We start from the raw sequence: 26,868 nt of genomic DNA on the forward strand, positions 1-26,868 counted from the left end.
CTAATGTCCGTCCCTTAAAGAGAGCTGGAAACTCTTTCTTAATGGAGGGACGGACTGAAAAATGGAGAACTACAATACAAGTGTGGTCAGTGCGGACAAAGATAAGCCCAGGGTGCCATGGGAGTAGAGGAGGGACAAGGAGAGACATCGAGCCAGGGAAAGTCTCATAGAGGAGGGGACAGCTGACCTGAGCCTTGAAGGACAAATGAGGATAATCTTGTCAAAGAGCAGGTTGTTGGGGGAAGGAAAAGAGCATTCAGGAAGACTGGCGAACAGAGTTGAAGGCTACAAATAGTTTGGCGATCCTGGTAGGTCAAAGTAGTCAAGGGCAAGGTGGGTGAGAATGATGAGAAATGACACCGAAGTGGCCACTGAGCTATGTAATCCCTGCTAAAGAATCTGGGTCTTGTCATGAAGGCTTCGGTGGGCCGCTAAAGGATTTCGAGAGGGGGTGAGAAGAGGTTGACATAAACAAATTTCTTTGTAAAAAATTGCCAGGTAGGCGGGGTGGGGTGTGAAGAGGGATATAAGTTTAGTGGCAGTTACGAAATGCATATTTTAATCCAATTATGTAAACTCCTTTGTAGAGATACATATATTCGTACACTAAAAACAGGTTGCTGAGAAAGTAAATTATGGTTAAACTTTTACAAATAGAATAATTTATATATTACATTTGAAAAATACAATCACAATAGGGAACTCATACAACTCAACACCGAAAAACCCAAACAGTCCAATTAATAAATAGGTAAAGGACCTGAATAGGCATTTCTCTGAAGAGGACATTCAGATGGCCAATAGAAGTATGAAAAAATGCTCAAGGTCACTGATCATCAGAGAAATGCAAATTAAAACCACAATGAGATATCACCTCCCACCTATCAGAATGGTTATCATCAATAAATCAAAAAACAACAAGCATTGGCAAGGATGTGGAGAAAAGGGAAATTTCATACACTGTTGGTGGTAACGCAAATTGGTACAGACACTATGAAAACAGTCTGGAGGTTTCTCAAAAAGTTAAAAATAGAACTACCTTACTATTAATTTTTTTTTAGGCGAGGCAACCCTTGGTTGATCTCACGGATTGCAAGGACCTTGTCAGCTTACAATCCTTTATTTTTTATTTTTTTATTTTTTACGACTATAGCACCTGGTCTTCCTAAGTGGTCTCTCATCCAAGTACTAACCAGGCCCGACCCTGCTTAGCTTCTGAGATCAGAAGAGATCGGGCATGTTCAGGGTGGCGTGGCCGTAGACAGGATCTAAATTCTTGTTTCACATTTAGATCGTTCCACTGGGGCTAATGTGCAAAAGTAGGACACACGAAGCAGTCTCCTTTCCCCGGAAGAACAATTTGAATAATTATTAAAGGACGGTGTAAAAATATAGAATGAGAATCAGCTCAGAGAGAGGAAATTTGTAGAAATTATATAACCTGATTTTGCTTCAGCCTATGTGAATGTGTGTCTACTTTCTCGAGAAAAGACGAATTAGCAAAAGTAATCTCAGAAGAGATAGAAAATTTAAACATATCTGTTGCTAGGAAGCAATAGGGAAAACTGTTGCTCCTCTCTCCCAGCCCTCCCGAGATGCGACCATCAGGCTCAGATGGTTTCACGGAAGAATTATTTACCACGATCATTACCAGATCTTTACCAAACAGATGATCCATATCCTACTTAAATTGTTAAGCAGACCAAAGAGAAGTCTTATTAATATTAATAAAATTTAATGAGGATAACACAAAAAGAAAGCTATAGACTAATATCATTTATGAATATCAATATAAAATTATAAATAAAATGGTAGCAAATAGAGTATAGCGGCAGCATATTGAAAGAATTATATCTCTTGGCTTGGAAGGGATCATATCAGGAATGCAAGGATGATTTAATATTTAGAAAGCAATTAATATTATTCACTATATAAACAGCTCAAAAAGAATTGTGTAATTATCTTCCTTGATGTTGAAAAGACATTCGATAAAGTAAAAAAAAAAATGAGAGAAAATACCTATAAATCATATATCCAATAAGGGACTTATATCCGGGTTTTATAAAGAACGCTTATAACTCAACAACAAAAACACAAATAACCCAATTTAAAAATGGGTAAGGGATTGGAATATACATTTCTCAAAAGAAGATACGTAAAGAGGGAGTAGGTAAACACAGTGCTTGTCTCCTCCCACGACCATAACAAAATTACAATTAAATTACAGAACAACCATCATTGAGAATCATCTGAAGTCCAGCTGCATAGAAGTCCTATAATGAAGGGTATACAGAAGAAGAGACTGGTAGGAGAGGTGGAGATGCTGAATGTGCATTAGTCCCACACTCACGGTGTGATGGTTAGTAAAGAGGAGGGCTACCTTGGCTACAGAGGTCTGCCCTGAGGAGCAAGGGGGTGTTCAGCCCACACTGGGCTCCCTAGCCCAAGGTTCCAGTGCCAGGAAGAGAAGTCCTCACAACTTCTGGCTGTGAAAACCAGTGAAGATTGTGGCCAAGCAAGATGGAGGGCAGCTGGAGTCCCAGTCACTCCTCTTAAAGGACCCATACACAGACTTACCTGCTGATGGACTCATTTACTCTGAGCTCCAGCACTAGGGCAGCAGCTGGAAAAGCACCGGAGACTTACAGGGAGGAAATAAATTTTCTGGCTTCAGGATGATGGCTGGAGAGGGAGCTTTCTCCCAGACAGAAGTGCTGGCAGATGCCATTGTTCCATTGTTGAGCACTCACCCCAGCCAGCATGCCGGTGCAGGCAGGTGCTAAGTCTGCATCTCCATCAACCTGGCTAACCCTTGGCCCCACCCTAGTGATTCCTGTGACCGTCCCACAACCAACTCACTGGCCTGCCCGATCCGCTTCCTGTGGCTTTTCCACACAAATGGCCTGTGTTGGCTTGTGCTGTGAACTTTCCTAAAAATTCTCAAAGGGTTCACAAATCCTAAACAAGCAGCATCTGGCCTCAGCATGCCCTATACCTCTTGCTAAGCAGCCCCAAGCCCAGCACTAATGGCATCCGGCCTCAGTTCATAGCTTAGCCTCTCCCAGATGCCTCCAAGCCCAGCACAGGCAGCAGCCATCTGCAGATCACTTTGTAACTCCTATCAGGTGGCTCCAGGCTAGACATGGGCTGCAGCTGCACTTGGCCTGCACCAGAGCCCCTCCCAAGAGGCCCCAGAACCAACACACCTGGTGGCCAGTTTCACACTATACCAGAGCACCACCCAACCTCCTCTACAAACTACCTGCCCAAAGGGTGGACTTGGCAGGTAGCAGAGCCCCTACTAAAGCAAATCCTGCTTTGTGGGGTCAGCCTCTGCACAACAGCTTCTCTTTTGTAGTCATGGGCAGTCCTCACAGCCAGGCAGCTTGAAGGTCAGTCCCTCCGACTGATGTCATAACAGCAATCAAAGCTCAGTCACAACGGGAGGACACACACAACCAACACGCCTGGAGCACCCGGCTCAAGTTACCAGGGAGACTTGAGCCCCACAGGACACCTACTACATAGGTGTGCCACTGGGCCCCACAGGACACCTACTACATAAGGCCACTCTGCCAAGACTGAGACATGAAGCAGATTTACCCAGTACATAGAAAGAAACAAAGGGAGGCAGCCAACATGAGGTGACAAAGAAACGCAGCCCAAACGAAAGAACAGGACAAATCCCTAGAAAAAGAACTAAAGGAAATGAAGGCGAGCAATCTACCAGATGCGGAGTTCAAAACTCTGGTTATAAGGATGCTCAGTGGGATTAGGGGAAGAGTAGATGAACTCAGCGAGAACTTTAACAAAGAGATAGAAAGTATAAAAATAGAAAACATAAAAAAGAACCAGTCAGAACTGAAGAATACAATGACTGAAATGAAGAATACGCTAGAGGGAGTCGACAGCAGATTAGATAAAGCAAAGGACCGAATCAGCGATTTGGAAGACAAGGTAGTGAAAAATCCCCAATCAGAACAGCAATAAGAAAGAAAAATCCACCCCAAAATGAAGGTAGTTTAAAGGGCCTCTGAGATAACATCAAGCAAACCAACATTTGTATCACAGGGGTATCAGAAAGAGAAGAGGGAAAAAGAGATTGAAGACCTAGCTGAAGAAATGATATGGAAAAATTCCCTAACCTGGCAAAGAAAGTAGACATACAAGCCCAGGAGGCAGAGAGTCCCGAACAAGATGAACCCAAACAGAGCCACACCAAGACAAAGCATCATTAAAATGCTAACGATTAAAGACAAAGAGAGAATCTTAAAAGCAGCAAGAGAAAAGCAGTTGGTTACCTACACGGGAGCTCCCATAAGACCATCAGCTGATTTCTTAACAAACACTTCAGGCCAGTAGGGATTGGCATGAAGTATTGAAAGCGATAAAAAGCAAGGACCTACAATCAAGATGACTCCACCCAGCAAATCTATCATTTAGAATCAAAGGACAGACAAAGACTCTTCCAGATAAGAAAAAGCTAAAGGAGCTCATCACCACCAAGCCAGCATGACAAGAAATGTTAAAGGGACTTCTTTAATAACATAAGAAAAAAAAAAGATAACAAATATGAATAATAAAATGGCAATACTACATACCTATCAAAACTTACTTTGAATGTAAATAGATTAAATGCTCCAATCAAAAGACATAGGGTGGCTGTTGTGGTACATATATACCATAGAATATTCCTAAGCCATGAAAATGGTAAAACCTTGCCATTTACGACAGCATAGATAGATCTAGATGGTATTATGCTAAGTGAAATGAGTCAGAGAAAGACAAATACCATATAATTTCACTTACATATGGAATCTAAAAAACAAAATATATGAATAAACAAAACAAAACAAGCTCTAGATTCAGAGAACGTTTTGGTGGTTGCCAGATGGGAGGGGTTTGGGGGATGGAAATAAAAGTGGAAAGGGTTAAGATGTACAAATCGCCAGTCATAAAAACAGTCATAGGGTTATAAAGTCCAGCATCGGGAATACAGCCGATGATATTGCAATAGCTATGTGTCGTGTCAGATGGGTACTAGACTTAGCGAGGTGACCAGTCCCTAAGTGATAGAAATGCCTAACCACTCTGTTGTACCCCGTAACTAATATTGTTTGTCGACTGCAAATAAAATAATAAAGACAAATAATTTATTTTTTAAAAAAGAAGATACATAAATGGCCAACGAGCACGTGAAAAGATGCTCAATGTCATTTGCTCTTAGGGAAATGCAATTCAAAATCGCAACGACATACCAGTTCACACTCGCTAGCATGGCTGAAATAAAAAAGGTAGATGCGAAATGCTGGCAAGGATGTGGAGAAGTCGGAACCCTGGTGCACTGCCCGTGGGAATGCGAAATGGTGCAGCTGCTGTGGGAGACAGCCGGGCGGTCCCCCAGAAGGTGGCACAGAGTTCCCACGTGACCCGCTCATCAGTCACGAAAACTTATGTCCATACAAAAACTTTTACACACGTTCTCACGGCGGTACTATTCATAATAGCCAAAGGTTGGGAAAAAATGCTCATCAACTGATAAGCATATGAAAAATGTAGTGTATTCATTCAATGGAATAGTATTTGGCAACCAAAGAATGAAGGATTAATACGTATTACAACGTGGATGAACCTTGAAAGCATTATGCGAAGGGAGAAATGTTAACAGCGTGTTGTGTATGTAGCCGTGACTTTGTGTTAAATAGCACTGAAAATTGAGAAAATATGATTTTACTATTCCAAAATTATCGGAATCGGCCAAGAAGTCGTTCGTCTCACTGATGAGTGATATTTTGACATTCGCCTCGACTGTTTCGCTTTTGTTCTGTTAACATAAAAAGAATATATCAACCAACGTTCATTTGGAAGTCACATTCGTCCACGATGTGGCGACTTCTCACCGATTTTGTCAAATGCTGGTAGAATCGCAGCTATACGTTGGCTATGGGTACAGGGGTTCAGCACAAGCAACGAAGGCGTTCTGTGTGGCACTGGATTTTAAAATTAAGAAGACTGTATATTTTATTATTCTTTGCAAATTGAGCCACACGTTCTTGACATCAGTAAAATTTATACTCAACTGACGCCCATAGGTACACATGTACATTTTCCTCCAGGGCGTTAAACATCACCTCCTAGGCCCCTGAAAAATCGCTGAGCGAAAGTGAGGAACCCAAAATATATATTAAATTCAGTTATGGAGAAAAGAATGCTGCACTTCCTACACACCCCCACGTTTAAGATCTGTCCCCGTTCTCCATCTGAGTCAGGAGCCCCTGAAGCCACAGTGCCCTCCGTGTGTGCTCTTGATGGCTCGTCTCCCAGGAGGAGGGACTGGGCTTCCGCTCTGGTTGTAACAATTTCGATGGTCTCTTTCTGGTTCCGACTCAAAAAAGAAGGCGACGAGGGTCAATAAGTTCTGAATCGGACATAAATCCCGAGGCTTCTCTGCATAACCTGTGACCTTTCAGCGGCTATGAGGCTGAGCTGCCTGGCTTTAGGGTGGGGGCGGGGGACGGGATACAGGTGCCTTGGAACAGACCTTTGACAGACTCCATGAGCTTTGTTCCATACCTGAGGCTGCACTGGAAATTTATAGACTATGGTTTGGAAATCATTACAAGTACTAGACGCGGTTTTCGTGTCTGCACATCTGCAGGCTGAGAATCTCTGGACATTGGAACAAATGCCCCCAATAAATTGTATCTGCCCACTGAGATGGAGAGCTGCGGCTCGTGGGGAGATGGCCAGGTGTGCCTTCGGCTCACGGGCAGACTCGGCCGCTCACCACGGCAGAGAGAGTTTCGGGCAAGAGTATCAGGAGCTGATTCGCTTCCTCTAGCCCGGCCAAGACCCGAATCAGGGATACTGGGCCCCAAAGTGCCCCAAATGCTTACGCAAGGAGACCCCAGCTTCATACTGACCTAGTAAAATGTTTACGATATAGTAATTTTTATTTTTTTTACAAAAAGCACGGTAAAACTGTATAAGAATAATGCTATTTAACGCTCTTTTTATAAAAATATAATCAAACATATTGCATTAAAAATGTACTGGAAGCACAAACACCAGAACATTAATTGTGGTTATCTTTGGGTGGGATTGTACACCATTTTTTCCTAGTGGTTTTCTGTATTTTATAAGCATCCTTACAGAGAATGTATTGGTTTTATAATTTAAAAAATAAGTGTTATTTTAAAAATAATGTGTGTGTGTGTCTGAGAGAAAGAGAGAGGAAAAGAAAGAGAGAGAGACAGAGAGACAGACAGAGAGAGACAGGAAAACAAAAACAGGACAAAAAACAGTTCCATTTATAACTTCTCCCATCAGCAGCAGCTCAAGCCCAGGGCTGTCTGTCACTCAGCCATGGGCTCCCTATTTGTCCTACGCCTCACCTACAGCACCCGAAGCTCCTAAACCAGTGCAGAGTCCTCGGCCAACCAGCCGCAGGCACAGTTCGGCAAGGCTAGCGGAGGCAAGGCTAGACCACGATGGCCCACAGCCAGCGTTCTGGACCGTCCCAGGAATCTGAGCCCTGCATCCTCCCCCAGGAGATGCCAGGGTTCTCTGGTTGCCCCACCCCGCTCCCCCTTCCATGGAGGTGAGACCCGCAGGCCCAGCCCTATCCCGCGGGCATCAGGATGCTCCAGAGCCGTGAGCTGGCTGAATGGATGGATGAACTCTGCTTCGCTCGGAGTCAGCTTGCACACAGCGCCTGCGTGAGGAATGGTTTGCACCAGGAGCCCACACACATCTCGACTCTGGCTTGTGTCGTAGGGATGATGGAGGGCTGCTGCAAGGCACTCTGGACACTTAAATCCACGAGGTGTTTTTCAAACCCTGCACCCAGCAGCTGGTGTTTGGTGGTATAGACATAGGATATTGACGTGTCCTAGAATCAGAACCAAGCTCCCCCTGGAAACAGCAAAAATGCTGCTACGGTAACCACTGTGCCATTGGGATGTTAGCCCGGCATTTGCCCGGAGTTCACTGGCTTCCCCGTCTAGGCTTGGAGTCAGAGGAGAACCCTTAGAGAAACAATACGCTGCTGTACTCGGTGACCGATGGGCGTCTAGAATGATTACCAACTCTATGGGATGATTACTTTGAACAAATTCTACGGCTAAAATTTGGCTGTGCATCATCACTACCAATTCAATTCCAGGCGGCTCCAGAGATACAAAGCAACAAAGTTCCCTGGGGCCCTCTGGGTCGTCAACTCCGTGGACCCTTGGTTAGAGCGAAGGTCTGCACGAACGTTGCCTCGAAGGGCCTAGGACAGAATTTCCAGAAATCAGGCACAGAGTCAGAACAGCAGAGAACGCACAGCTTGCATGCCCGTATCCTCCTGGCTGGCTCCTGCAGGGATGTGGTTGAGAAACTATTCTGTTACACCCAAGAGAGGTAAAATGGAAGAGACGTTAGCAGCATGAGTCTGGAGATCTGGCGTCGAGTTCCCGTGCAGCTGTGTCTTTGCTGTGCAACCTGGGAAAAGTTACTTAACTTCTCTGAGCTTCGTCTGTAAAATTAGGACAATAACGGAACTTCTGTCATAGGGTGATTTCGAGAATTAAAAGAGAGATCCCTGTCCCTTAGCACCTTGCCCGGGACAGAGTAGTTGCTAGTCAGCGTTGGTGGCAGATGGTGATGACCGTGATGGTTGTCTGAACTTAGCGGGGCAGGACTAGTTGTCACTTAGCGGGGCAGGACTAGTTGTCACCTGCTCTGGACGCTTGGAGAACAGGGATTGTGGGGAAGGAGCATCGGCTATGCACTATACAGGCCTAAAGGGAGCAGTGATGGCTGATGATGACAATGACGACCGTATACCGAGCACTTATTACTGACCAGGCAATTATTTCACCAAATCAGGTAACAGTATTTCATTGCGAAGAGGCGGCACTACGTGACGATGAGGCAACCGAATCCCGTCTCTGCTGCCTACTAGCTAGTGTCTTAACCTCCTTCCAGGCAAAACGGTTACGGTGATAGATACCGTGGGCCTTTCACTATTCCTGAGGATTAAGTGGTTATTTACGTAATGCACTTATAATAGTGTCTGGATCATTACAAGCACTTTAATATATTCATCATATATATATATGGATATATATATATATTATATATATTTTTATATATATATATTATATATATAATATATAATATATATATATTTACTCCTCCCGACCACCCAAGAGTCAGGCAGTATTGCTTCTGCCATCCTAGAGATGAAGCTGTGGTCCAAGGTCTGCCGGAGCTCAAACCCACACTCTCGGGCCTGACCTAGTACAGCGCCTGACACATAGTAGGCAGTCGAAAGCTGTTGGTGCCCTAAGAAAGAGTTAGGCTTTAAAGTGGAAAATCACCAGATTAAATTTTAACCATGGTCCTAGTTAAAATGAACAAAGACGCAAATTATGAGCCCGTGTTATTTCAGTGGCTCTGTGGCCCCCCTCGCACACCTGCTCAGGTTAATAATCAATGAAGTGAGGCAGGAAGGCAGTTGGGGGTGGGGGTGGGGTCACTGCTCAGCAGACTGGGTCGGAGAGGGGAGAAGAAGAACAAATACTGTGAAATACCTCGAGGTTCTTTCCCCGGGTGCAGGCCCAGGGCCTGGGGAGAGCTGGCGGTGATTTGTGAGGGCCGTCACAGGGCATGCATCGCGCCCGTGTGGTCTTAGCTCGGACTCCATGCCTCTGCTCTCGGGGCATGTGTCCCCTGCTGCAGGTGACACGTGGGACCCAGGGCGTCTCAGAGAAGACTGGCTGCTGGAGCTACAGGTCCAAGTTCCTCGGCGTTAGCCCCGAAACCTGTCCAGCTCCCGTGACAAGGCACTTTCTGAAGACCCTGGGGTCTCAGCTCAGGCCCGTGCAATACCCTGCCCTCATAATTTGGCACCACTGAGCAGAAAATTAGCAGTCTTTCTGGAATGTGACTTGGGGACTTGTTCTTCAATGCCAGCATAAGTTTCTTAGAGGCCTATATATTTCCCCAGTAATCATTTATTATTTCTTCCAAATATAGCTGGCAGCATATTCGATTAGGTGAAGACACAGCGAGCTAATGAGACTCACCTTGTGACTAAATAAACTCCATTTGAATTTGCATCTTTTCTCACCTAAGTTTCAGCTCTGGATTGTTACTCGAGCAATCGATGCCATGGAAAAATGAGCTGAAGTTTTTATTAGCAAATGTATACAGAAAAACTAGGAAAAAGGGCCAAAATAATATTAATAATGATTGCCTCTGGGCCATGAGATTACGGGAGGTTTAAATTTTTTATATTTTTGATTTCCAAATTTTAAAAATAAATGCATATGTTTTATGCAATCAGAAGAAGGTTACTTTTTAAAGAGTCAGCATCTTCAGTCCAGATGACAGATATTCATGTGTGGGGGCTGGACGTGCAGCGGGTCCGGGGCACGGGAGCTCGTCCTAGCTCTGAAGCGGGAGGAGCTGGTTGTAAAGCTGCCTCCAGCCCCAACCTTAACTGTCGCTCCGGGTGGTTCTAGTTATTTCCTTTATGAAGCAGCGAATGAAGACGGGAGGTCACAGGGTCCTCCATGGATGTCTACGCCTGGGTCCCCACAGAGAGAGGCCACCGCCAGGGCCTCTGGACAGACGGCTCTTCCTTAGGCGTAACTGGCCCCTTCTGCTGTAGATCAATGCTGTTCGCTCCTGTTTGAACCTCAGTGGGAGGTGGGCGCCCTGGTCCCTAACAGCCCTGGGTCAACTTGGATAATCATGTAAGTACAGCTCATATTTGCCGGGTGCTTCAGAATAGCAGTTCTCAGCTTTAACTGTGTAATTTAAATTGTGCGGGGAGCTTTTACCTCCAAAGTGCTGACTTAATGGGTGTACAGTGCCCCCCACCATGGCTCCTGCCCCTCCCCCACTCCTGGGATCCTGCAAAAGCCCCCCCGCAAGCGCCTCTAACATGCAGCCAGCGCCGAGAACCGCTGCTCCCATTTTTAAAGCACTGGTCCACTATTTCTGCCGATCTTCAAAACGCTCCGGGCAAGGTGAGTCTGGCCCAGTTTCCCAGGCGAGTCTTTTTATAGCTACTACTTTAGAAACCTTAAGTCTCATTCTACCCCTGGAGCTTTTCCAATTTCCTTTTCTTTCCTGAAACATACAATCGATGCGCCTTCCAGGGTTAAAATGCTCCAATTATCTGAATGTACCTCCTGGGCCCTAGAGGGCTTGCCGCCTTCTGTGACTCTCCAGGCACCGGAAACATTTTGGTCTCAAACCTAGACGCCAGGACACTTTCCCAGCTCCCCCCGCCCCGGGCATTATGCTACCATCCCCTAAGGCAGAGGCCAGGGGACCCAAGCGCCTCCAGGGCAAGCAGCCCTGTGAGAGCGTTCCTTTGGGGGTGTAGTTCAGTGGCCACACGGCATGCGGAGGGGGGCTGCCGATTTCCATCAAAAGGAGAGTGTCTGTCCCAAGAAAGGCCTGGGCAATGACCTGTGTGGCCTGAAGGCAGATTGCTTGCTGGGTCTGAGCCTCAGTTTTCTCTGCCGAGGTGTCACCGGAGTGATGTTTTAGGGCTTATCTAGTAAACCCTACCAAGTTCAAAGATATCCTCTCCTGCATTTGATCTTCAGACTGTTTAGCTTAAGGCATATTTTTACGTCCTATTTTACAATCCAGGCAGATTTGACTTAAAGAGGTTTAAGTGACTTGTTCAGACTCGCACAAATAGAAACAGGCAGGACTTGGTTTTGAAGTCAACTCCTATTAGTTCCCACCCCTTTATGTGTCTCACTATTCCATGTTAAGTTCCCTCGAAGTGTCGATGATGCTCCCCACTTCACAGGGTGGGTGGCAGGCCTGAACGTGACCGGGCCCCGCAGCAGGCTGGGCGCCTGTCAATAACACGTTGCTATTCATACAAACAATAACGGAGTAGCCATCGCATTCCGACCATCTTCCTCCTCCTCCCTCCCGTCTCTGTAAGCTGAAGGGTTCGGGCCTGACCCCATTTGATTAAAACACGATCTCTGGGGCCGGGACCCAGGTTTTGGCATTTTAAAAATTTTTTGGAAAGCTTCCTGGATGAGTCGATCAGGCAGGCAGACTTGGGGACCACTGGTAGCAAACATGCCATGAGTTAAACTTCTCTGGACCCCCAGACTGCGTCACCCAGACCCGGGCTCGTAAAGAAAGCGGCGGGATGGAGTTGTCCAAACGTCACCTTGGACTTGGAAATCCGCCTCTCAGGCAGCTCTACCACTCATCAGAGGAAGGGACTTATTCTGTCTGAGCCTCCGGCTCCTCATTTATGAAACACAAAACCAGGTCGACGGGCCATCGTTACTGTGTCCCGGGCTGGGCCGAGAAGCGCGTGACCCACCGTACGCCACTGCGTTCATGTTCCTGAGCGACAGGCCTTACGCAAAGGTGCCGTGACGGTGTCGAAGGCGCTCAATAAATATTTGTGGGTTTCCACGAGCTCTTACCTACCCATCTCTTCTTCGCCCTTAAACGTGAAGCCGGGGAAATAAACAAGACACATAACTGCCCCTCACCCTCAGGACGCCCCGGCGTCTCGCGTTAATAGGTCCCCTCGGCGGTCCTCTAAGTGCTAATAATTCCTGGGCGTTCTGAAGGCAGCGCTGTCTCCCAGAGAAGAATTGACCCCGGCTAAGAGCCCAGCTCCTTCCCAGATCTCATTACAATCAGGCTGATGGCAGACGGCCTTCAGAACCTAACCAAATTGGAGCTTTTAAATCATTATCTTGACTCTGGGAGCATCGCATTAATAAATGAGAAAGCGGATGAGAGAGGAAAGGCAGGGACGGGAGAGCGGCCCGCTGGCCGGGGCTTCTCGCCTCATTCCTCGCCGTGAGCCAGCAGAAGGGCAATGAATTTCTCCAGCGCTGGCAGCCCAGCTCCCGGCAGCCCAGCTCCCGGCCAAGCGGCGGGATGTGCCCCGCATCACCTGGCCCCGCGGCGCAGGGCGCTCTCTCTGAACTGAGCCTTTCCCATCTTCGTGAGCGAGTGCTCCAGGCTACCCGCTTCCCCCAGGTCACCTGCCCGCCCAGGGTAAAGGGAGGGAAAATAAAAATTCAGTGTCTTTATGAAACATGTTGGGGAGCAAGAAGCGACTCAGGGGGCAGCACTTTCTGGTGCTGCCGTCTTCCCTCCTGCTGCTTTCCTGAGCTCCTGAGCTTACTCCTCACCTGTTCGTTCATGCCACAAGCGTTAGTGCACACCTGTCACAGGTAGGGTACCGGGTAGGCCCTGCAGAGCATCCAAAGATGAAAGCCCAGTCACGCTTCTGCTTCCTACTTATCTCCCAGACCGACTGTGTCCTACCACCGGCCCCTTCTGCATGTGGGCCCTTGTCATTTCTTTTCTGGGTATCGTGATGCCTACTGGGTGTCCTGCCTGCCTGCAGACCCCCAGCCCAGGGGTCCTCACTGCCGACACTGGAGACACTGCTCCCATTCCCTGCCCCGAGGGTCCTGCTCCCTCCCTGCTCCCTGGACTCATCCTCTAAGACCTGCTTTTCCCCAGAGGCTCCCGCACGCATAGACCAAGCCCAGAGCCCTCAGCACTCGGAGGCCCCTGCCCTCCTCCGTCGGTCCCTTGACACCCTAGACCTGCTGCTTCGATTCTTGGTTTCCCCTTAGCCTCTGTCCCAAAGGCATTTCCCGCTGAGCCTTAGAGCTCGCTGCCACTTACTTAGAGAATGCTTTCCTGGGCGGCCCAGTCCGCAGAAGCTTGTTTTAATTCTCTGTAAAGCGCTCGCCATTACCTGACATATTTATTTAGAGTTTTTTTCCTCTCTAGACTATGTTGTGAAACCCGTGAGATGAGAGACCAGTTTATCTCATTCACTAACATATCCCCAGAGCCTGAGACATGCTTGGCATATCATAGGTGCTAAATAAACATTTGAATAGCTGGCTGGCTGGCTGGCTTCCAACTACATTGAAGTGAATGGAGTGAATGGTGAATGGGGATAATTGAATAAAACAGGTAATTGGATGAATGGATGATATAGTGAATGGATATATATGAGTGGGTGGCTGAATTTGTGATTACAGTGGGTGGGTGGTGGATGGGTAGCTTTAGCTTGGGTGATGAATGGAGTGATTAATTGAAGTGGATGACAGATGAGTGCAAGTAGGTGGGTAGATGGGTATGACCTTGGATGGATGGTGTGGATGGATGGTGGCACTGGTTGGCTGTGTTGGGGTGGTGCAGGTGGAGTGGGCCTTGGATGGGTGGTGGCTGGGTGGCTGGCTGGGTGGATGGGTGGGTGGATGGGTGAATCGACAGCTTTCTGGGAAAGCCCTCTTTGATGCTCCAAGCTGTTAGGACAGGCGAGCTGAGCTTCTGACCCCTCTCCTCGGGGCTGTGGTGCAGCCTTTAATCCCACGTCAGTGGACTGCAGCTTAGTCATGGCTCCTAACTCAGTGGCCATCGTTAACTACATTTCTTCAAATGCAACATGGATTTGCCCTCTGGGAGTTTACGGTGCCAAAGAGTGTGAGTGGCGAGTACAGACATCCCTTGCTATCCAAAAGGGACTGGTTCCAGAACCCCCCATGGAAACCGGAATCTGTGGATGCTCCAGCCCCTGAGTGCACCCTCCATATCTGCAGGTTACGAACCAGTGGATCCAACCAACGTGTTTGCCATCCGTGGTTGGTTGAATTCGCCAGTGTGGAACCCATGGATATGGAGGACGGGATGTACCCTGACGGGAAGAGTTGAAGTGACATAGAGCCGCAGGTTTTGGGCTGCAGTGGCTGCCAGTTCCCTCACTCCTGGGGTGACAGGTACCCCCAGATTGACACCCAAGCCAGCCTTGACTTCGGGATCCCCTAGGACCGTCTCTGGGGGATACACATGTGGACCGGAACGAACTCAGAGCACTGGATTAGTCCACAGAGTAACCAACGGTCTTAAGTTCCCACTCAATACAAGTTCTCTTCTGTTCCACGGCTGATGGTACCTCTGTTTTGTTCATGGTGGCTTAGTGGCCACTTCCTGCCCTGAGCCAATCACTGTCCTTTGCTTCCCCGCCCTTCTTGGCAGTTCTGTCTAGGTGGCTGCGTGACCCAGCTCTGGTCCGTGCAACGGAAGGGCCACCACTTAGAGGTGGGAATTCCGAGGAAGCCTTTTCTTTCTATTTCCTTCTGGCCACGGTGTTACTCTTGCCCCTTCCATTGGCCTCGAATGCAGTCAAGGTGGTGAGAGCTGCCACAAGCACGTTGCAAGTACGAGGTGACACCGTGGCAGGAAGGATGAGAGAACCACGGAGCGGCCAGGACCGACATTCTGAGAACGCGAAGTAATGCTAGAACACGTCTGCTCCTGGACTGAGGCTTGCTTATTCTGCTGTTGCCAACTGACCTTATTTCTAACGGATAGAAATCTATGCAGATATGTCCAGTCCAGGCCTGGAGCTGGTCCAGGAGGCCACAGAATTCTCAGAGGAATTAGGAAAGTTCCAGACAGCACAGAATGAAACTAAGAACCGGCAGCTTGCTCCCAGAACAGACTCATACATCCCAATGGCTACAGGAGACACCCAAGCTCCTGGCTCTCTCTTGCTCTGGTTAAAAAGCATCAGCATAATAGCCTCGTGTCTGATTCTATGAAACCAAAGTGACATTTCCCTTCCGGTTCATGGCCGCCTGTATCAATAAAGCTTTTCATTTTCTCAATTGTTCCAACCAATAGTTCTCCACTTCCTCCTCTATGCTCCCATAATTCTTAGTAGCTCCCCACTCAAGGCTGGCTTCACGGGCAACCAACTTGCGTGGCTACACAGGGTCCAGGGCTTAGAAGGGCCCAGGCTTGACTCAACGCACAGGTGTCACTGCAGCGAAAGTCCTCATTTTTTAACACGAGGCCCTATATGTTCACTTTGCACTGCACCCCACAAATGACGCAACCAGTTCTGGCTCCATCTACAAACTTTGTGACTTCGGGCCAGGTCCTAGCTTCTCTGAACCTCAGCTTCCTCACCTGTCAAATAAAAATAAAATGACTGCTTTGCCAGGTGGCTGGGAGGACTAGAAGCGGCCTGCGCGCCTGCCTGCGGGAGTGCGGTGTGCAGGCGCTGCCCTGCCCTCCTCCTCCGCATCTGCCCCGCCTGCTCCTGGGGCGGTTAGCTGGACACATGTCCCTCTCCACGGTGACATTTCCATTCCCGATGCCTCACCGAGGGAACGGCCAGGTAAGCTCTCTGAGGGCCGAGATCTTTACTATCGCAGGGTCCCTTGTCCTTGGTGGGCACCGGGTGAGGGCAGGGATGTGTGAATGCTACTTTTGAAGCTGCCAGGACTCAGCGGACGCCTGCTTCTTTTGAAGTTGAATTTCAAGAACAGCGTAATTATACTTTAACGGAAGTACAATCAGGAAGGCATGTTCTATATTTGATGAGACTCGAAAACGGCCACCCCTGCTCCCCTAAGAGAAGGACAGGCGAGAGCTCTCTCCGCTGCTGGGCGTCCGTGTGGGATGAGGTCAGAGCCAGAATTTACCAGAAGAATCGGATGCAGGCAGGACCAGGCTCCTCCCGGGAAGCGAGGAGAAGACCAGTTCCCTCAGGACTAAACCCTAGTCACACTGTGCTGCCTGATGGCGAAGGGGGAACCCGCTGATCACGCAGAAAAGGTGCCCCCTAGACCGAGTGCGGCCTAAAGGAAGTCGGCAGGGAATACACAGCACAGTGAGAACGAAGGGCAGTGTCGGGCAGAGTCAGCTTGCTTCGCGGCATTAGGGACAGTGCGCCTTCAGAGAATCCATGCACTTCAGAGTTTGTAAACAGCAGTATAATCGGAGCCTCTTTAAAACGGAGCGGGAGCCACCACGCCAGAGGAACCGGCTTGCGTGTCTTACGCCTCAAGTCTGAGGAACGTTGAGACAGGGCAGAATCGCCTTTGGACGGGGCCTTAAGCGCCACTGCGCCCCAAAGAACTAGTTGCGAGGAAGACAAGACGGCAGTTATGATGACGACTGGACTGAACATTTCAAACGTGTTTAGAACTGATGTCACTACGTTATCTGCACCAACGGAAACGCCTTCCTTCTGAGGATGTCACCGTCCCCCATCCCTTTATCACCGATGCCCTTTGTCTTCGTCTCCCAATCGGGACGCTGTTTGGGCTTCTGCCTGAATTAATGACGCCTGAATGGTTGTTCTTATTGACCTCAAAGACACGCTTGTTTGCCACTCTCTTTCAAAGGCCTTCTCATTTTTAGGTTCGCAGTTTCAAGCATTCTAGCAGGTGACAGCTTACGCAGCTAATTTAATAGCGGTCAAAGTGGCTGACACGATAAAGCGCCACCACGGATGGAGTGTGAAGCCCGCCCGCTTTTCCCGCAGCTCTACAGGGTCCAAATGTTGACCTCCCCGCCTACGTGTTGCGTAAATTGAGGCCTAAGAGGATAAGTAACTTGCTCAAGGGCATAGAGCAGGCAAGTCCAAGCTGACTGACTCCGAACACGGCCTGTGTGTAAAGTGCATTAATCTCGCGTGTGCGGCCTGGGGGATTTTAATGTGTGCCCGACCTGGTAACCAGCGCTCAGATCCTGGAAGCTTCTCTCAAGCATGCCCCTTCCCAGCCAGTCACCCTGCACCCCCTCCCCAGGGGACCCCTCTTCTGACATCTATCTTCATCAATCAGTTTGAGGCAAAATCATCTTACTCATTTCTCTTCCTGCATTTTTTCCCCAGAGAAGACCAAGGGCTGCTTCTCTGCCTCTGGCCTGCTAATCTCTCTCTCTCTCTTTCTCTTTCTTTCTCTCTCTCTCTCTCTCTCTCATACACACACATCCTATTTAATGTAGCAATTTTCTTGAATTTTTAGAGGCTTTCGTGTTCAGAACACAAGAACCATATCTGTCACGAACACCCTCTTCTGGTGGTGGGGACTTCCTTCCTGTCTGAGTGAGGTGCAGACCACCCCTTAACATTAGGGAGACCCAGGGCAAATGTCAGATGGAGGCCCACAGACTATTGGTGTAGATGTTTCAGAGTTACGAACGAAGCCCACAGACTGTTAAATAAAATACTTTTTTTTCCCTGTCCATCTTGACAAATGAACACCTTCGTGGCACGTCAGAAGGCCAGTCTTGAATTTGGGGAGCTCAGAGTCCTGGGCGTGGAGTCAGCAGTGGCTCCAGGCTGCAGCTCACCCCCTCTCTTCCCAATTCTGGCTCCATCTCAGCCTGATGTCTATATGGCCACTCAAGCCTATACATCTGACTTCTGTCTACAGTCTCCCCCAGAATGAAGCCTCGACTCCCCAAAAATGAGGCTCAACTACCTGCCAGACATAACGGTGTGCATGCTGGTGGCACAGTGCACGCTTAGGAGGACAGACCTGTAGAAGACAGGCGCCGGACACAGAGAGAGGCCTGGGAAGGGAGGCACAAGCTCCAGGTAGGAGCGTCCATTCGGGGCTGCAGACTCCTCCCCCCACGGGGTGGGGCTCAACTCGGGGAGGGCCAGGGGGGCCTGCAGAACCTGTCCCGTGTCAGGGCGGTCCCACAGAATCGAGATCATCTGTCCCAATCAAGACAGTCCCCTTCATTCTCAAAGTCACTTTGTGCAGCACGTAGGGATGTACCGAGGGCCTGCTGTGGGCGACGGCAGTGGATTGGAGAGACTCTACAGACACGCCTGTTATCACGGCGGCTCCGTCTCACGGGGGAGTCACACATCGCTGGGACGTCCCGCCGTGGGAGGGGCTGCTTTGAAGAGAAGGAGCATGGGTCTTCCAGAGCCTAGAACCGGGAAGCTGGCCCGCCCGGGTGGCCTGAAGAAGCTTTCCCGAGGCCCAGTGGCGGGAGGGGACAGGGTGGAGAGTGGCACGAGGCTGCAGAGTGACGAAGGGAGAGGTGTGGAGTAAAGCCACCTGGCCAGCAAGGGCCTGGCAGGCCCAGCGTTGCTCAGGGACTTCGCTTTGTTGTTTGTTTTTTTGAGTGAATTAAAAAATAATATATGATAAAATATATTTAACACAAAATTGGCAATTTTTAGTATGTAACCGTGCACGGCAGTGGCATTAACCGCACTCACAATGTCGCGTGACCACCACCGCTGTCCGTTCCAGACAGAAGCCGCCATGAAGCCCCCTCGCCCCCCTGCCCTCGGCCCCTGCTTCCCTCCGATCTACTTTTTGCCTCCATGAACTTGCCTACTTATTTCAGATAAGTGGCATTATGCAAAATTTGTCCTTTTGTGTCTGGCTTATTTCACTTAGCATCACATTTCCAAGGTTCATCCATGTCATAGCATAGATCAGAATTTCCTTCCTTGCCGAGGAGGAAGAACATTTCACTGTAGGTACGGACCACATTCTGCTTATCCCCATCTCTGTCGATGGGCCCGTGCGTGGTTTCTGCCTTTTGGCTGTTGGGAATAACGCCGCAGCGAACATTCGTGTACGAATGCCTGTGTGAGCCCCTTGCCAGTTCTGCGTGGCACATACTCAGGCGTGGGATTGCTGGGCCACAGCGTCACATAACGCCATGTCGAATGTTTAGAGGGACTTCCATACTGCTGTTCACCATTTTCTAGTCTCACCAACAGCGCACAGTTTTCCAATTTTTCCACATCCTCGACAACCCTTGTGATTTTTCCGGTGACTTTGCCTTTATCTTAAAAGCATCACGTCTACCTCCATTCTCAGAGTCCACTCCGACCACTCACGTCTGGGAGGCAGTCTGGGGCGTCCTCATCTGTGGGGGGACTTTAAGGGCCGTGCCTTGCTTAAAGAATTTAAGAATTTAGTTTCAAGAATTCAGGGGATTCCTGTTCGCCACCTCCATTGCCAAGGTCAGCGAGAATGCAGGGGCGGGGATGGGAGGAAAGTGGGAACTGGCGAGGGGTTTGGGACCTCTCCCTTGAGGTCTCAAACTAAACGGGTGTCTTTGGAGGGTTTTAAAAATCTCTCCATCCTACTGCCACTCGATAAATAAATATACGCTCACAGCAGCAGCTCAATAAACAGACACGCAAACGCACCGGTTACTCCATCGCTCCTCCCCTCGCCCGTTATCTGCAGTGCGTTCATCTCTCTGAACACCTGGCAAGGGTTCTACTCCGCCCGGAGCTCTCAGGCTCCGGTCCAGCTGGCCCGGAGTCTTTTCTGCTTCTGAACCACTGCCTGCCATGACACTTATTCTACAGGATGCTTATAGCTCTGCAGGAAATTAGAAAAAAGTAGGCGGGTTGTCTTGAGTTCTTTTTAAAACAAGGCAGGGCTATCTGCAAACAAATAAAAGAATGAGAAAGGGGGTTTTATCCAAATAACACCCCCCCTCACATTGCGATTTAAGGGGAGCAGAGCACTTTGCCGGATATTTTTTCATTCGGTCCCCACAGTAAGCCACCGAGGTTGGCAGGGTTAGTACGGCTCTCCAGCCGGTTTTGCAGGAGGGGACAGATTCAGATAGGAGACTTGCTGAAGGTCAGGGACGGGCCTGCCAGCTACGCTCCATCCCCCCACGTGGTGATGACGCGATCCCCAAACCTGCTCAGGGCCTCTCAGAACCGCTCGGCCAGGCCTTTAATGATCGAAAGGTTTCCTGAGGCGTCTGCACAGGCTCTTGGCTAGTCTTCTCAAAGCTGTTCTCGCAAAATGCTTTCTTCTTTTCCACCCAATCTGTACTAGGGTGAAAAAAAAAAACCACAAAAAAAAAACAAACAAAAACGTCCTCCCATTTTCTTTTCTCTGCACTAGCCAGTTTGGTAAAGCCTATTTCTCTCCCGAAATTCAAATGGGAAACTGCCTCCTGTTCTCATTAGTTTGGGTTGTAGCAGTCATTATATTCTAAACAATTAATCCCCGAATGCCAATTTCTTACTAGAATTATCCTGGACTCAACAACTGGGCTCCTTAGCGGCAAGGCTGCAGCAATTATTCCTGGTTTTTGTAACCGAGCATGCTGTGCTTGGCGCTTTACAATGTTTCCATCATCATTGAGTTATCAACATTTATCTCTACCAGGGGAAAGAAAAGGCTGTCCAATTGTGACAGCCTGGCAATCACATAGACCCTGGGGCTCCTTCCGTTTGCTAGGATCAAAGAAGGAACCCCAGGGCCCCTGGCCCCCCATGTTGGGAGCCTGGGGACTAGCCGAGGAGTAATGAAAAACCAAAGGGAAGAGGAGGTAGACGCCCCTAAGTTTGCAGGGCTCCCTGGGAGCTCAGGGCCCATGGCCAAGACAGTGTCCTTGTCTTCATCCTCACAGGGGCTGTCCCCAAAGGTTCTCAGCACCGTGTCTGTGGGAACAACCCACCCCACTCTGAGTCAGCCCTGGGAATCTGCTGGGCTCTGTAGGAGTCGCCTTTCCTTCCATACAGACAGCCGCGGAGCTGCTCTGGGTGGGGACAGGCAGGTGGCTCAGCCCACCTGGGCTGGAGAGGCCCCCTTACCTTCCTGTGCATTTGCCCAAGCGTAGGCCTCCTGGACAGGTGGCATGAGAGGGGACAAAGTAGGAGCTCCGGGCCAGGCTCCAGGGTCCCCTCATGATCCTGGCTCTGCCACTCACGGCTGTGTGGCTGTGAGCACATTCTCACCCTCTCTGTGCCTCATTCCACACATGTAAAATAGTGGTGATAATCGCTCTGTTTCACGGGGTTATTTTGAACACTAAGCGAATTAATATTTGTCATTAACACGGTGTATTTGACACATAATAAGTGCTTAATAGATGTGTGTTTACAAACAAATGAACGGGAACTCTCTATTAACTCCTAAAGGGGTTATTTAATGATCTTTCGTCTCCTCCAGGTCTGAGAGCCCACAAGACAGGCTGTAAAGACAGAAAGAGAAAGCCCGATCCCCACCGCTTGGCCCACGAAGGCCCCTGATTCATCCGACGACACCAGCAAACCGATTCCAAACCCACGTCTTTTTAAAAGTCAACCTTTGGCCCCATCGTGGGAGCATCCTTTCCCAGGCTCTCTGAATGTGGAACCGAAAACACGTCTCAACAGCACGCGGAGGACCAATCTTCACATGATGGACCCCCAGCTGGCCGGAGTTAGAGCAGCCAAGACACGGCAGATGACAGCCGGGACCTGCTGGGCCCCTTTCTCCCCTCACCGCATCGCTGTCCGGACCTGCGGACTGGGCGTGGCCTGGTCACCTCGGGTAGTGACAGCAATAGCAGCGGCAGTGGCAATCGTACTAGCTACGACCCACGCAGAATTTGCTCTGTGCCAAGCGCGTTCCTATATTAACTCGTTGAGTCCTCACGACGCCCCCCGGAGGCAGGCTCTGTTATCACCCCATTTTGCAGACGGGAAAACCGAGGCGCGAGAAGAGCTAACGCGCAAGTCCGAAGTCACAGGGCTGACGGCCGCGGAGGGCTGGCTGCTGGAGCCCAGGTGGTGCGGCTCCCGGCCCAGCGCTTAGAATCACACCCAGCTTTCTTGTGTCATTGACCCTGACCGTGAGCCCAGACCCAGTCCAGGCTCGGAAACCCGGCGGGAGGGATGGGGGGCGCTGGGGAGCGGGTCTCGCTGCTCGTCCAGCTCTGGCCTTGGAACCGGCTGTGTCCTCCTCTAGCTCCGAGCAGGCTTTGGGGACAGTTCCGTATCCTTCCGCGTCCTTGAGCCTCTGTCTCGAGAACACGCTCAGTCCTCCCAGTTCCTTGCCTTGCTCGCACAGTCCTTCCATTTATTAATCAGATCCACATTTACTAAGCACCTACTATGTGCCGGTCATGCATGCTAGGCCTGGGGACACAGAGCCCTTGGCGGACTCACATCTCGTAGAGACACATGTGCAAATGTCTGCACAGAGAGGGAGCCTGTGGGCTGTGAGTGCATCTCCACAGGGCTCAGTGAGGCAGAATGTGGAGGGCCTGACCGCTTTGAGAGGTTATCAGGGAGGCCCACACAGAGGAGGCAACGTGGGCTGCTCTCTGCCCCTGCCTCCACACACAAACACACACTTAGGCCAACCAGTTGCCTAGAATTCTTGTTGGTGGTTACTTTGCAGACACCACATCCTGCCTGCTCGGACATGCCCATGTGACCTCAGGGAGTAAGAGAGAATTGCATTCGTCATCTTTCTTTTCCAGTGGTTAGAGGCAAATGTGCAGACGTCGGCTGTCCCGGACCGGCAGCCCAGCGCCCCCTGGACCACCAGGCCACCTTGATGTTTGGTGGGGTGACCTGGGCGCATAGCGGCAGCCCCGTCTGGCAGCCCCGTCTGGCAGCCCCGTCTGGCAGCCCCGTCTTCCCGGCTTCGCGTAGGAAAAATATCCTCTTCGCATTTTCCTCTCTCCTGCCAGGTCCCTTTGGGAGACCTGAGGTATGTGAAGGAACCCATCTTATTAATGCTACACCCAGATAACGAAAATACGATGCAGAGCATTTAAAAGACTCATCTGGTGACTTCGGATGAGTTAATCGACTCATTCCCCGCGTCGAAAATGCGTCCCTCCCCTGCACGTTAGGGCTCTCTTTCTTTCATAATTTCAAGCTCTTTCTCATCCCCAGAGATTCCGCTCTAACCCACGAATCAAAGAACGTCGGAAGTGTTTCCCGGAGACTCACTTTTTTAACACAGAAAGCAAAGGGAAAGGAAAAGGGACGGAGGGGAGAAAGGACGGAGGGAGGAAGAGAGGCCGTGCTCACGGGGGCCCTGCCGCGCGCCTGGCGGGCTCCGAGCCTTTGCACACGTTTGCCACTCTTACTCTTCCAACCCGCCCGCGAACGTCTGATCATAGACAAGGAAAATGAAGCTCCAAGGAGCTAAGTAACTCGCCAAGGATCACACAGTTGTAAATACTGGAACCGATGTGAAGCCACCTCTGAGTCCCGAAGGCCGCGATCTTCCCGGTACGATGAGAGGTGTTGAAAATACACCCGTGGACTTTCACTTTTCTACTAAATCTCTGTCGCCTGTGATAAATGGCCGTGCAGTTCATCGACCGGCTCTCTCCATCTTACTTCTGTTTTACCTTGTCGCTCCACCACGTGGTATAAATCGCCTCAAACCCCTTTTGAAAAGAGGCAGCATAGAGGTAAAGACACCAAGGTCACCTCAGAGGGAGGCACAGAGCCGGTGTCACCTTCTCACCTGATAGGCGGAGAAGCCAAGGTCAAATGACTTGTCCAGGACCCCATGGGTCTGAGCCAGACTGCGGGTGAAAGCTCGGCCTCTGGGTCCCGAGGAGGCTTCTCGGCGGAGGTTTCAAGGTGTGGGTCGTCAAGAGCCCAGAGCGCTCCTTGCTGCCTCCAGATTCTCCCGGATTCTTGGATAGTGTTGAGTATCTGGCACTCGCTTCGATAAGCACGCCGAGAAGGTCCAACTGGCATTTATTTAATTACCAAAAACAGATGTATCACTTAGGCTTCAATGAGCCAGCTACTTAATGTGCTCCTCAGCCCTCCTGCTGTGGGGCCGGCTGGCAGGGCGCGGCAGAGGTGCCCACAGTGTAGGGGACAGCCGCCCCCTCTGCTGCCCTCCGTGCCACCCCCAACGGGCGCTGACGCGCAGGCGTCATGGGGCACTGGGAGTGGTGACGATGGCACCTCGCTCCTGTCTGGGCCTTTTCCTAATTCCTTCCGCTTCGGTGTCCCCGTGAGCCCTCTGCAGCCCTCTGTGACTCTCCCCGATGTCTGGGCTGCAGGATGAGGTGACTCAGGGCTTCATTTTCCCCCACAGCGCCCGGCTGAGGGCTCAGATGCTCTCTGAAGTCAGTGTAAGCCCCGACCCGAATCGTGCCCGCTGGGGCACGGGGGCCAAACCTCCCAAACCCTGGCCGGGCCCGTTTTCCTCCCCAACCTCACCTCTCGCCTGGCTGCCTCCCTCCCTCAGCTTTCCCTGCAGCAGTTTTAGGAAGAGAAAAAGTCTGAAGGGCGTTAGGGGAAGGATTTACCGAAATCAGGGTAGAGCCTGAGTTAAATTGGGTAAAAAATGGTCATTAAAATTTTGTTCCACCTTATTTATTTATTTTTTTAAATAAATTTAGTAATAAGGTATGGCTGCTAATGAGAAAGGACATTTCAAAGGCCCGTGGATCCCTCGGAAGGCAGGCGTGACATGTAAGAGCCGGGTTCTCTTAAAGGACATTTTTGCTTCGGTATAAAATGCTTTTTTTTTCCCCTTCTCTTCTTTTCTTAGAGAAAAAGCAGCCTGTTCAATGCTATCCCAATGTTTAGAGAGTGTCTGCATTTCTGATGTCCTCGAATAGCTCCCGGTGTCACTGAGAAGCAAGCTAGGTGTTGACTAGGCAATCGCATGTCCCAGATTTGGGGGTCGCTGCTTGTTTCAGACATGTCATCCGCCTGTCAAATCATGTAACCCGTTTTAAAAAAAATGGCTATAGAGCACAAATTTCCCTTTCTGCAGGATAATTCTGAGCGGGGCATTTAGGAAAGTGTCGCAAAGCTTTCCCTCAGGTATTTTATGAAAATCATAATTTTTATTGAGCCTGAATTCGGATGGTTGAGCTCTTTGTAGAAGTTTCCAGAGAACCAATTCTGAGATCAAGAGGGAGAGACAGCCTAACATAGCGGTTAAAAGCACCAGCTGAGCTACCACTCATTGGACGCATGTCCTGGCACGAGACAATCTCTCTGCGCCTCGGCTTCCTGCTGTGTAACAGACAGGTAACACTCCTCTGAGGATTAAAAAAAAAAGGCAGTTAATTCAGGTAAGTCACTTAGCACAGCACCTGGCACTTAGTAAGTGCTCAATAAATGTTAGCTAATGAAAAAAATATGTGATCTTCACTTGAGTTCCCCCAAAGTAGAGCCTGAGATGACGCCTTGCATGCAGGAGTTTATTTGGGAGGTGACTCCAGGAAGCAGGAGGAATGGACAAAGTCGCGGCTGTGGACCACAGGGCTTGATTCCACGGGCATCTTGAAGCCTAGGGCATACCTCCCAGGGTCGCCCACCAGCAGCTGGGGCGTCTCGTGTGTCCGATGTATATGTACATGAGAGTGAATAAGACAGGGGCCCAGCTCAAAAATTTTAAATGAAATATATCACACTCCGTATTAGTCCTATGGCCAAGCAGCTGGCTCACTTATCCACTGTGAAAAGAGAACATTGAAGAATGACATACCAAGAAGCGCTTAAAAGCACAGGATTTTAATTTTACCAAGGGCTGTGTGGCATTGAGCAAGCTCTTCACCCTTTCCTGCGTTCATAGTCTGTATAATGGGGAATGATAATAATCTACCCCGCCCTGGTGATAGTCGGAGGCGCGGCCTTTAACGCAGTCCCTGGACGTGGGGTGCCTTCCACACACAGCAGTTATTTTGCACTTGTTCTTACCATCTTATTATTGTGTGCATAACCGAGACAGGAGAAAACTGTCGTCTGAAGGTTTCAGGACATGTAGTCGGCTTATGTGAGTAGGAAACACAACATACCCCTATTTACAGAAAGGGGGCCTGAGGTTCCGAGGGGCTTGTGGCTCAGACTTCCAGCAGCCCCTCGGCGAGGTCGGAGCGGTTAGGTCCGAGGGGCCGTAGCATCTGGCTACAAAGCGGGGCAGATGGCGAGACCTGCTGGCCGGCCTTTGGTCAGATCTGTTATTGATCTGGATTTGGTTCCGTCACTGTGGGGCCTTCCTAGAGCCAAGCTAAGCCTGTCTTCCTCCTCCAAACGTGGTCTGCGGTGGCCTTTGTCCTCCGTGAAGGTCGCTCTCTGGTTTCGTCCTGGGGCCGCTCTCTCCTGGCTGGAGTTCACGGCTCCCTACTAACCATGGGTTTGTGATTAAAAGTAGTGAAAGGCCCAGGAGATGATTAAGAGACACAGCATCTTGCAAGGAAAACTGACATTTCCAGTTGGATCGCAATTCTAAGTTATCCACGAGGACCTTTTTCTTCGGCTGAAAACATTTGCTGGTTTCAAATCTATTC

The 26,868-nt window shown here is 49.6% G+C and overlaps 1 protein-coding gene and 1 pseudogene across 1 annotated transcript in view; both read right to left on the reverse strand.

The window, feature by feature from the left end:
• SIAH3 (siah E3 ubiquitin protein ligase family member 3) overlaps window positions 1-26,868 on the reverse strand; it is a 51,317-nt gene that overhangs the window by 16,734 nt on the left and 7,715 nt on the right. The window lies entirely within an intron of this gene.
• LOC120614469 (uncharacterized) lies at window positions 1,145-1,263 on the reverse strand (annotated as a pseudogene).

This window comes from Pteropus medius, unplaced genomic scaffold, assembly GCF_902729225.1.
Source record: "Pteropus medius unplaced genomic scaffold, Ma_sr-lr_union100, whole genome shotgun sequence".
Taxonomy (NCBI): Eukaryota; Metazoa; Chordata; class Mammalia; order Chiroptera; family Pteropodidae; genus Pteropus; species Pteropus medius.